The 12,492-nt window shown below is 45.9% G+C and overlaps 1 pseudogene; it reads right to left on the bottom strand.

The window, feature by feature from the left end:
* Positions 1 to 873, bottom strand: part of LOC139255710 (zinc finger protein 420-like) — a 96,447-nt pseudogene extending 95,574 nt beyond the window's left edge.
* Between the last annotated feature and the right edge of the window lie 11,619 nt (positions 874 to 12,492).

Raw genomic sequence — 12,492 nt, forward strand, 5'->3', positions numbered from 1 at the left:
AACTGTCGGAATGGACACGATTCAGTCTAGGATAACAGCAGAATCCAAACACTGCAGTCACTTGTGAACTCGCTGGTGTCTCAGCAGGTTGGATGATTGAGTGAATCCCTTCCCACACACGGAGCAGGTGAATGGCCTCTCTCCAGTGTGAACTTGCTGGTGTCTCAGCAGGCGGGATGACACAGTGAATCCCTTCCCACACTCAGAGCAGGTGAATGGCCTCTCCCCAGTGTGAACTCGCTGGTGTATCAGCAGGTAGGATGACTGAGTGAAGCCCTTCCCACACTCAGAGCAGATGAATGATCTCTTCCCAGTGTGTACTCGCTGGTGTGTCAACAGATTGGATAACTGAGTGAAGCCCTTCCCACACTCAGAGCAGATGAACGGTCTCTCCCCAGTGTGAACTCGCTGGTGTCTCAGCAGGTGGGATAACTGAGTGAATCTCTTCCCACAAATGGAGCAGGTGAACGGCCTCTCCCCGGTGTGAACTCGCTGGTGTACCAGCAAGAAGGATGACCGAATGAATCCCTTCCCACACTCAGGGCAGGTGAATGGTCTCTCCCCAGTGTGAACTCGCTGGTGAACCAGCAGGTCGGATGAGGTAGTGAATCCCTTCCCACACTCAGAGCAGGTGAACGGTCTCTCCCCGGTATGAACTCGCTGGTGTACCAGCAGATCGGATGAGGTAGTGAATCCCTTCCCACACACTGAGCAGGTGAATGGCCTCTCCCCGGTGTGACTGCGCCGATGAGCTTCCAGATCAGACAGGCAAATGAATCTCTTCCCACAGTCCCCACATTCCCACGGTTTCTCCGTGGTGCGGGTGTCCTTGTGTCTCTCCAGGTTGGATGATCAGTTGAAGCCTCGTCCACAAACAGATCACGTATACAGTTTCTCCCCGCTGTGAATGGTGCGATGTTTTTTCAGGCTGTGTAACTGGTTAAAGCTCTTTCCACAGTCAGTGCACTGGAACACTCTCACTCGGCTGTGTGTGTCTCGGTGCTTTTCCAATCACACTGATGTTTGAAATCTGTTCCCACAGACAGAACAGACAAACATTTCTCCTTCCACATTCAAAGGCCGATGATATTCAGGTCCTGAGGAATCGAGTGATTCGGTCAGATCTTGATGCGAATATTGGTTTGAGTTTCCCGTCTGCAAATCCTTCCATTCTAATACCGTGGAAAAGGAGTTTACAAAAACCATTACTGCAATTACAGGACAGAAATTCAGAACAGACAATTCTAGATTCTATGAAACATTCTTGCCTCTCTTGTTCCTCCAAAGCTGTAAATTCCTGTCTCATACACTCTCTGTCCTCCCTGTGCTGAAATTCAAACACCTCGCACGTCTGAAGACAGCTTGTCCTCCACTCCCAGTTTTCACCATCTACTTTGTCAGGGTTCTACACTCTCCGGTTCACCGCTTTCTACTTTCCTGAAGGTGCTGACTCTGGCTGGGTTCAGTTCTACACTCACTGGTTCCCCTCTCCCTCCCCTGAAGGTGCTGACTCTGGCTGGGTTCAGTGCTACACTCACTGGTTCCCCTCTCCCTCCCCTGAAGGTGTTGACTCTGGCTGGGTTCAGTTCTACACTCACTGGTTCCCCTCCCTCTCCTCCCCTGAAGGTGCTGACTCTGGCTGGGTTCAGTTCTACACTCACTGGTTCCCCTCTCCCTCCCCTGAAGGTACTGACTCTGGCTGGGTTCAGTTCTACACTCATTGGTTCCCCTCTCCCTCCCCTGAAGGTGCTGACTCTGGCTGGGTTCAGTGCTACACTCACTGGTTCCCCTCTCCCTCCCCTGAAGGTGCTGACTCTGGCTGGGTTCACTGGGACCCTGTAGCCCCGCCCACACTTTGCTCCTCTGCAAAGATGGCCACACATGCGCTCGACATCTCGATGAATCTTGGTGGCAGCGCACAACCCTGCAGCTTTCCATTATTATTAAATAAACTGTTATTTATATAGTACCTTTAACGTAGTACAACATCCCAAGGTGCTTCACAACAGTGTTAGAAGACCAGTTAGCCTAACATCTGTCGCACGACATTTGAAAAAGCATAATTCAATCAAGCAGAGTCAGCATGGTTTTTCTCCTGCTATGGCCCCAGTTTCTGATACACTCTTATGTCCTTTCCTGTCACGCTTTGGTTTTTGTTTCCCCCAATGCTACCCTGCTCTATTGCCTTCATCTTGTTCTTTGAGCTTTTAGGTTTCTGCTCACCTGAACCCTCCCCCCCTCCACCCCCGCAACTGATTAGTTAAAGCTCCCTCGGCAACCCTAGTTATTCGATTCACCAGGACCCTAGCCTCAGCAAGTTCCAAGTGGAGTCCGTCCAAAATATAATGTGGGAGAGTGTGAGGTTGTCCACTTTGGCAAAAAAATAAAAAAGCAGATTATTTAAATGGAGAAAAATTGCAAAGTGCTGCAGTACAGAGGGACCTGCGTGTCCTTGTGCATGAAACACAAAAACTTAGTATGCAGGTACAGCAAGTAATCAGGAAGGCAAATGGAACATTGGTGTTTATTGCAAAGGGGGATGGAGTATAAAAGCAGAGAAGTCCTGCTACAACTGTACTGGGTATTGTTGAGACCACACCTGGAGTACTGCATACAGTTTTGGTCTCCTTATTTAAGGAAGAATATACTTGAATTGGAGGCTGTTCGGAGAAGGTTCACTTGGTTGATTCCAGAGATGAGGAGGTTGACTTATGAAGATAGGTTGAGTAGGTTCGGCATATACTCATTGGAGTTCAGAAGAATGAGAGGCGGTCATATTGAAATATAAAAGATAATGAGGGGGCTCAACAAGGTAGATGCAATGAAGATATTTCCACTCATAGGGGGAAACTAGAACTTTGGGACATAGTCTCAGAATAAGGGGTCGCCCATTTAAAACTGAGATGAGGAGGAATTTATTCTCTCAGGTGGTTGTAAATCTGTGGAATTCTCTGCCCCAGAAACCTGTGGTGGCTGGGTCATTAAATATATTTAAGGCGGAGATAGACAGATATTTGAGCGATAAGGGAATAAAGGGTTATGAGGAGCGGGCAGGGAAGTGGAGGTGAGTCTATGATCAGATCAGACATGTGCTGACTAAATGGCCTACTCCTGCTCCTACTTCTTATGTTTTTATGTTCTCATTACACAGTACCAGATCTAAGCCTGCTCCCTGGTTGGTTCCGCAACGTACTGTTCAAGGAAACTATCCTGGATACACACGATGGATTCTTCCTCAAGGCTACCTTGGCCTATTTGATTTGTTCAATCAATATGAAGATTAAAATTGCCCATGATTATTCCCGTTCCTTTTTTACAAGCCTCCATTATTTCTTGATTTATACTCCATCCAACAGTGTAGCTAGTGTTAGGGGGTCTGTAGACTACCCCCACCAGTGAGTGTAGTATTTATTCTGTATCTGTCAGTCTCTGGTTAGCGAGTGTGGCTTTTCCTTTATACCTGTAAGTTTATAGTATGGAAGAGAGGTTTTCATTCTGTAGCTGTCAATTACTGGTAAGGAGTGTGGGTTTCATTCTGTATCTTTCATTCTCTGGTATGTGAGTGTCAGATTTACACAGTCCCTGTCATTTTCTGATATGTGAGTGTGGGTATTACTCTATCTATCGGGCTTTGGAATGTGAGTGTGAGTATTTGTCTGTAGCTGTAAGGGCCTGGTATGGGAATGTGGATTTCACTATCAGTCAGTCAGTCAATCTCAGGTACTGGAGGTGATTGTGATTCTCTCTCAATCTGTCATTCAATGTGTCTGAGTGTATGAATCATTATGTTTCTCTTAGTCTCTGGTACTGTGTGTGAGTGTGAGATTGATTATGTATCTGTTAGACTGGTGATGTGTGAGAGTGTGGGATTGATTATGTATTTGTTAGACTGGTACTGTTTGAGAGTGTGAGATTGATTATGTATCTGTTAGACTGGTGATGTGTGTGAGTGTGGGATTGATTATGTATCTGTTAGACTGGTGATGTGTGTGAGTGTGGGATTGATTATGTATCTGTTAGACTGGTGATGTGAATGTGGGATTGATTATGTAATTGACAATCTCTTGTACTGAGCTATTCTTGCTCTGTGTGACTGTTGGATTTGGTTCCTTCTCCACCTGCTGTAGGCAGATGATAGTTTGCGATTATCGATGACTGTCTCAGAAGGAGGTTTGGTTCAGTTCATTACCTCCGTTTCTCTGCTCTTGTATGTGAGCTGTTGGGTTTGAGAGTCAGTGTACAGACATCAATATGGATTGACACTGTGTCAGTGTCTATCTGTTCATGTGTGTGAGTAAGGGAGTGAAATTGGATCTGCCTTTCAGTGCAATATGATTGGACTTTGAAACAACACATTATTGTACTGCTCCAAGTGACTGTGGGATTCATAATGTAACTCTGGAAATTTGGATTAATGTGGGACTGACAGCTTCTGCTGCTTGTGACAATATGATTGAGATCAGTTCTGTATCTCTGCGCTCTGTGAGTGATAATGTACTTACTGTGTGTGAGAAGGAGCTGCCTGCACTGTTCCTTGTGTTCCGGGTTGAGGAAAGATCACATTTATTCTGGCTTGGTGAAGTATTTTGCTCTGAGAATAATAATAGGAGAACACTATTAGTTATGATATGGACAGGTGATGGAGAGAATATAAAAATAAAGTTATAATTAATGTATTTGTGTATAATAAAGTATCTGGAGAGAGGAATCCGTGATACAAACAGTGACATTGTCTGACCTCACTGCAGTACAGCGACACTCAGATTCACCACATCAGGTGTGTAGGACGGTTCTATAGTAAGTTATCAGCATCCAGACACAACCCAAACCCAGCACTGGTCCATGAATGGGAACACCCGATTGGCACAGTCCAGGTTTATATCTCCCACTCCCATGGGATTACATGTAAAATTCTGAATTGCTCCCTGGAATATAACCACAGGTACCTGGGCTGTACAACAATTATTCTCTGTCTATTGGAACCGAGTTAAGGGCCTGTGTCATTAACAGAAAGTCACAGTGACCGAATCCTGATGTATCTGAGGGGGCGACAATGTATCTCTCGATCACCAGCAACATGATTCTGGAGAATTCAACGCACCAAAACAAAATAACCCATTTTTGAAATATCTCCTATCACATTCCTCTTCTGGTGCCTGCAATAGATGCACTTTGTGAAACTCCTCACATCCTCACTCTCAGGCTGTGTTTCCACTGTTCAATGTCCAAGAACAGACACTGTGAAATTGGAACTGAATCAGGAATATTCATTACTGATTTGGGGAAAGAAAGCAGCAATGATTTGAAAGAGCGAGGTGATTTACTTTCTCTGTTACCTTACACCGTACACACACAGCCCGAGAATGGGCTCCCCCTTCCCCCACTCACTCCATGTTCCAGAACTAGTTCCTGCTCCATTCCACCTCTTACAGACAGCCCCTGACTGCCGCTGAACTTACCCCGACACAAAGCCCATCTGTGGACACAGTGCTAATGCGATGAGCTGCTGTAAGGAGGCTGCTGTTTGCTCCCTTACTCGGGCCCAGGATATCTGCACTCCCTGATGAGTTAAACGATCATCAGCCCAGCACAGAGGAAACGACAGCCACTGACAGAGCTGGGGGAGGGGAGCTCGCATGGGCCCTTCCCGTCGGTTTAAACACTGTGTGGGGAGGGGAGGAGCAGCGTGTATTTAGCGCATGCTCAGACCATCTTTTTGTCACAAATTAAATTAGCAAAAATGGGATTGTTTCACAAGTTGCTTTTATCACTAATTAAATGGACCACATTGAGAACATGTTAGTTATCATCCGAATAACTGAAAAAACGATTGTGTGAGCCTGACACTGGAGTACGAGTGCCTAAACTGTTTTACTCATTCCGTCAGTCTCTGGCATGTGTATTTCCGACAGGAGTGTATGGGTTTTACTTGCATATTATTGTTCAGATACGTGGGTGCAGGTTTCATACTCTACCTGTCAGTTTTTGTGAAGTGAATGTGAGATTTATTCTGTACCTGTCAGTCTTTGCTATGTGAGTTGGGATTTATTTTGTACCTGTCAAGTTTTGATATGTGAGTGTGGGTTTTATTCTGTACCTGTCAGTTTCTGGTACATCAGTGTGTACTTTAAACTAGATTATCAACTTCTGGTATGAGTGTTGGATATTGACCAGTATCTGTCAGTTTTTCGGATCGGAGTATGGATTTTATTCTGTACCTGTCAGATTCCGGTATGGGAGTATGGGGTTTAATCGGCACCTGTCAGTTTCTGATATGTGACTGTATTTTTAATCTGAATCGGTCACTTTCTGGTATCTAAGTGTGGATTGCATTCTGTACCTGTCAGTTTCTGCTATGTGAATATGGGTTTTATTCTGTACTTGTCAGTTACTGCTGTGTGAGTGTCAGAATTAATATGAACCTGTCAGTTTCTGGGATGTGATTGTGTTTTTTTTCTGTACCTGTCAGTTTATGGCAGATGTGTGGGGTGTCAGTTTCTGGTATCCAAGTGTGGATTTTTACCTTTATATGTCAGTTTGTGCAATGTGAATGTGGAATTCATTCTGTATCTCTCATTCTGGGGTAAGTGAGTGTGTGTTTCCTCTGTACCTGTTAGTTTCTGGTATGAGTGTGTGGGTTTTATTCTGTATCTCTCATTCTGGGGTAAGTGAGTGCGGGATTTATTCTGTACCTGTCAGTTTCTGGTATGTGAGTGTGGGTTTTATTCTGTATCTGTCAGTCAGGGGTACAGTGAGTGAGTGGATCTAAGTGGATCTTGATAACGTAGACCATTTCCCATACCTCAGGAGCCTCTCATTAACAAAAGCAGACATTGATGTGGAGATTCAACACCGTCTCCAGTGCGCCAGTGCAGCCTTCGGCCACCTGAGGAAAAGAGTGTTCGAAGACCAAGCCCTCAAACCTACCACCAAGCTCATGGTCTACTGGGCTGTAGTAATACCTGCCCTCCTGTATGGCTCAGAGTCATGGACGATGTACAGAAGACACATCAAGTCGCTGGAGATATATCATCAACGATGTTGCCACAAGATCCTGCAAATCCCCTGGGAGGCTAGATGCACCAACATCAGTGTCCTCGTCCAGGCTAACATCCCCAGCATTGAAGCACTGACCACACTCGATCAGCTTCGCTGGGCAGGCCACATAGTTCACATGCCAGACACGGGACTCCCAAAACAAGTGCTCCATACGGAGCTCCTTCACGGCAAATGAGCCAAAGGTGGGCAGCGGAAACAATACAAGCACACCCTCAAAGCCTCCCTGATAACGTGTGACATCATCACTGACACCTGGGAGTCCCTGGCCAAAGATCACCCTAAGTGGAAAAAGTTCATCGGGAGGGCGTAGAGCACTTCAAGTCTCAACGCCGAGAGCGTGAAGAGGTCAAGCGCAGGCAGCAGAAGGAGCGTGCGGCAAACCAGTCCCACCCACCCCTTCCCTCAACGACTGTCTGTCCCACCCGTGACAGTCTGTGGCTCTCGTTTCGACTGTTCAGCCACCAAAGAACTCACTTCAGGAATGGAAGCAAGTCTTCCTCAATTCCGAGGGACTGCCTATGATGATGATGAGTGAGTGAGGGATTCATTCTGTATCTGTCATAAATGCAAGTGTTTGTTGTTGCTGTAGAAATGAAGCTTTTCAGTTACTTACGGTGGTTAACATTTACACAGAAGAAAATGTCAGAAGCAGCCTCGTGGATAACTGTCGGGAAAGTGCTGTTACTGGTGAGATCACGATTTGCTCGATGCAAACTTGGCTAATAACTCTAGAGGTGATGGAAAAGAAAGCAACATTTTGGGACGTTTGAGCGAGATGAGAAAACATAATCAGCGCGAGGAGCCCGATCAGAGAGCTGGCGGGCAAGAAGCATTGAGCTTCTGTTTACTGCCCGATGCTATTTCCAAAACAACGGGGAAGAACAGTCCCTGGATCTGGGAACTTGAGGAGGACTTTCAGCACATGGAACCTGGAAGCAAATCATTCCTTCGAGTCTGTTACATAAGGAACAGGAGGTTATTCAGTCCCTCGAGCCTGTTATATTGGAACAGTAGGAGGCCATTCAGTCCCTCGAGCCTGTTACATGAGGAACAGGAGGAGGCCAATCAGTCCCTCGAGCCTATTACATAAGGAACAGGAGGAGGCCATTCAGACCTTCGAGCCTGTTACATAAGGAACAGGTGGAGGCCATTCAGTCCCTCGACCCTGTTACATAAGGAACAGGGGGAGGCTGTTTAGTCCCTCGAGCCTGTTACAGTGGAACAGGGGGAGGCCATTCAGTCTCTCGAGCCTGTTGCATTAGAACAGTAGGAGGCCATTCAGTCCCTCGAGTCTGTTACATAAGGAACAAGGGGAGGCCATTCAGTCCCTTGAGTCTGTTACATAAGGAACAGGGGGAGGCCATTCAGTCTCTCGAGCCTGTTGCATTAGAACAGTAGGAGGCCATTCAGTCCCTCGAGTCTGTTACATAAGGAACAGGGGGAGGCCATTCAGTCCCTTGAGTCTGTTACATAAGGAACAGGGGGAGACCATTCAGTCCTCGAGCCTGTTACAGTGGAACAGGGGGAGGCCATTCAGTCCCTCGAGCTTGTTACATAATGAACAGGAGGAAGCCATTCAGTCTCTCAAGCCTGTTACATTAGAACAGTAGGAGGCCATTCAGTCCCTCGAGTCTGTTACATAAGGAACAGGGGGAGGCCATTCAGTCCCTCGAGCCTGTAACATAAGGAACAGGGGGAGGCCATTCAGTCCCTCGAGCCTGTTACATAAGGAACAGGAGGAAGCCATTCAGTCCCTCGAGTCTGTTAGGGGAACCAATGGATGTGGTATATTTGGACTTCCAGAAGGCATTTAACAAGGTGCCACAAGATAAAAGTTCAGAGGGTTGGGAGTAATATATTAGCATGGATAGAGGATTGGCTAATGAACAGAAAATAGAGAGTAGGGATAAATGGTTCATTCTCGGGTTGGCAAGCAGTAACCAGTGGGGTGCCATAGGGATCAGTGCTGGGACCCCAACTATTTACAATCTATATTGACGACTTGGAAGAAAGGACCAAGTGTAACGTAGCCAAGTTTGCTGATGATACAAAGATGGGAGAAAAAGCAATGTGTGAGGAGGACACAAAAAATCTGCAAAAGGACATAGACAGGCTAAGTGAGTGGGCAAAAATTTGGCAGATGGAGTATAATGTTGGAAAGTGTGAGGTCATGCACTTTGGCAGAAAAAAATCAAAGAGCAAATTATTATTTAAATGGAGAAAGATTGCAAAGTGCCGCAGTACAGCGGGACCTGGGGATACTTGTGCATTAAACACAAAAGGTTATTATCCAGGTAGAGCAAGTGATCAGGAAGGCCAGTGGAATCTTGGCCTTTATTGCAAAGGGGATGGAGTATAAAAGCAGGGAAGTCTTGCTGCAGTTGTACAGGGTATTGGTGAGGCCACACCTGGAATACTGCGTGCAGTTTTGGTTTCCATATTTACGAAAGGATATATTTGATTTGGAGGCAGAAGGAGAAGCTTCACAAGGTTGATTTCGGAGATGAGGGGGTTGACTTATGAGGGATGGTTGAGTAAGTTGGGCCTCTGCTCATTGGAATTCAGAAGAATGAGAGCTGATCTTATCGAAACATATAAGATTATGAGGGGGCTTGACAAGGTGGATGCAGAGAGGATGTTTCCACTGACAGGGGAGACTAGAACTAGGGGGCATGATCTTAGAATAAGGGTCCCCCCATTTAAAACTGAGATGAGGAGAAATTTCTTCTCTCGGAGGGTTGTGGATCTGTAGAATTCGCTGCCTCAGAGAGCTGTGGAAGCTGGGACATTGAAGAAACTTAAAACAGAATTAGAGAGTTTCTTAAATGATAAGGGAATAAGGGGTTATGGAGAGCGGGCAGGGAAGTGAACCGGAGTCCATGATCGGATCAGCCATGATCGTATTAAATGGCGGAGCAGGCTCGAGGGGCTGTATGGCCTACTCCTGCTCCTATTTCTTATGTTCATATGTTCTTATTTACCTCCAGTGTGGGATGATTGGTGCAAGTGATGGTAGAAATGAAAATGTACCTATACCTGATGTGAGGTTAATAAATCTGTAATTCTCTGACTTATTATGTCCTTTGTTTAGAAAGGAATGAAACACTTGCTACTCTCCAGAGTATTTTCTCTATTTCTGTCTCCAGTTTTCTTTTCTTGACTGCTAACTTCACTGTTTCCTCCCCAACTACTTCCAACATTTTTGGGAATGGTCTAGTGCAGTAATAACTGAGACTGGGCTCGGCATAAAATAAGAAGAAACCAGTCTTGGTGTAATAATAAAAGAAACAATATTTTGTGCAATAATAAAAGAAAGAGATGAAACACTAACAAAAGCCGGGTCTGCTTTAGCAATACCAGAAACCTACTCTATTGAATACAACTGAAACAAGATCTATAATTGTTATGTATGTAAACTTTATAATTGTGTAAGACTTGCCACCAGAGGGTGCACCTGTCGGAGACCCAAGGATTACCTGCACACCTCATGTATAAAAGGTTGTCTGCCATGCTGCTTTGGCACTCTGGAGTTTTATTAGAGACTAAGGTCACACCAGTTTGAGCTTACAGTATACTGTCTTGTGGAATTATTCTGAACATAACAATAGTTATAATAATAGAGGCATGTACTAGAACTGGAATAACAGGGGCAGGTTATTTTACAATCAAAGCAGAAGCCGTGTCTAGTGTAAAGGCTTAGCTCTGTTAAGCCTGTGTGGTAGCTGATGTGCAATGGTCACCACACATTAAAAAAATCCATGCACAGGCATATCCCACCCTTCAATTGGAGTTCAGGACTGGAATATCGGGTCCTTCATTCAAACATCTGTGAACTCTTGTGGAAGCAAGTCACCCTCGTTCGAGGGACCGCCTATGATGAATAACAGGCAGACTCGAGTATTATACTGAACACAATGCTGGATCTAGTGTGATGGTCACACAGGCAGTATCTAGTGCAACAGAACAAAGATTGGGTTTCATCTAATAGTGCGTGCAAATCAGGGCCTATTGTTATAACTGCAAATGCTTTACCCAATGTCTAATAACAGAGTGAAGGCCCACTGCAGTATGAATGGGTGGGGTTAGTGTAATAACACAGGCACGGTCTAGTGTAATGGGAACAGGGAACAGATTGTGTCAGCCTTGGCTCAGTGGTAGCACTCTCGCCCCTGGGTCAGAGGATCGTGGGTTCAATTCCCATCCAGAGACCCGAGCCCATAACCTAGGCCGACACTCCCTGAGTGCTGAGGGAGTGCTGCACTAGTGTCGTCTTTCCGATGAGGTATTGAACCAAGGCCCCGTCTGCGTCCACATTTCCCCTGCACCCAAATTAACTAAAAACTGATTATCTTGTCATCTCACATTGCCCTTTGTATGATCTTACTGTGGAAAAAAAATATCTGCTAAGTTTCTACATTACAACAGTGACTTCACTTCACTGGCTATAAATGTGCGGACATTCCATGTTAATGTACAATGTGTGAGGTTGCAGCCCCTCTTCCAATATTTGAAGGGGCTGCTCCTCAAATTCTGGTTGCACTTCAGTCCCACATTCCTGATCTTTGGGCACCCTGTGCGGAGGGGAGTGGGTAGGTCGGAGGGCCTCCTCATAGGACTGCTGCTGGGCATGGCCAAGGTGGCCATCAACCGGTCCAGGCAGCGGGTGGTCGTTCAGCCTCTCTTCCGTGGTTAGATCCGAGCCAGGGTGTCCCTGGAGATGGAGCATGCGGTGTCCACGGGTATGCTTACAGCTTCCATGAGAGGTGGGCACTGGAGTGCATCATCACCCCCGGCAACCAAATTTTAATTTGATTTAAGTTTCCATCCAAAGTTCAATTGGTTTATTTTGTCGGTTTTAGTGCCTACCCCCCTTTAATCAGGGGTCACTTGATTAATGTTTACAACAAAAATAGTTGTAAAGGTGCGGAGGTTATGATAGGTGTTGTACAAATGCAAGTCTTTCTGTTTGTCCAATAACTATAGATGTGTGGTTGGCTTGTATTCTCTGGAATATAGAAGGTGGTTTGACGGAGATTTTTAGCATTTTGAAAGGAATTGATAGGGCAGAAAGAGAGAAACCTTTTCTGTTGGTGGGAAAGTCTAGAACAAGGGGACATAGCCTTAAAATCAGAGCCTGGTCATTCAGGGGAGAAGTTAGGGAACACTTATTCATACCAAGGGTGGTAGAAGCTTCAAGTCGCTGGAGAAATACCACCAACGATGTCTCCGCAAGATCCTACAAATCCACTGGGAGGACAGACGCACCAACATTAGCGTCCTCGACCAGGCCAACATCCCCAGCATTGATGCACTGACCACACTTGATCAGCTCTGCTGGGCAGGCCACATCGTCCGCATGCCAGACACGAGACTCCCAAAGCAAGCGTTCTACCTCTGAACTCCTCCACGGCAAACGAGCCAAAGGTGGGCAAA

This window comes from Pristiophorus japonicus, unplaced genomic scaffold (genome assembly GCF_044704955.1).
Source record: "Pristiophorus japonicus isolate sPriJap1 unplaced genomic scaffold, sPriJap1.hap1 HAP1_SCAFFOLD_622, whole genome shotgun sequence".
Classification (NCBI taxonomy): domain Eukaryota; kingdom Metazoa; phylum Chordata; class Chondrichthyes; family Pristiophoridae; genus Pristiophorus; species Pristiophorus japonicus.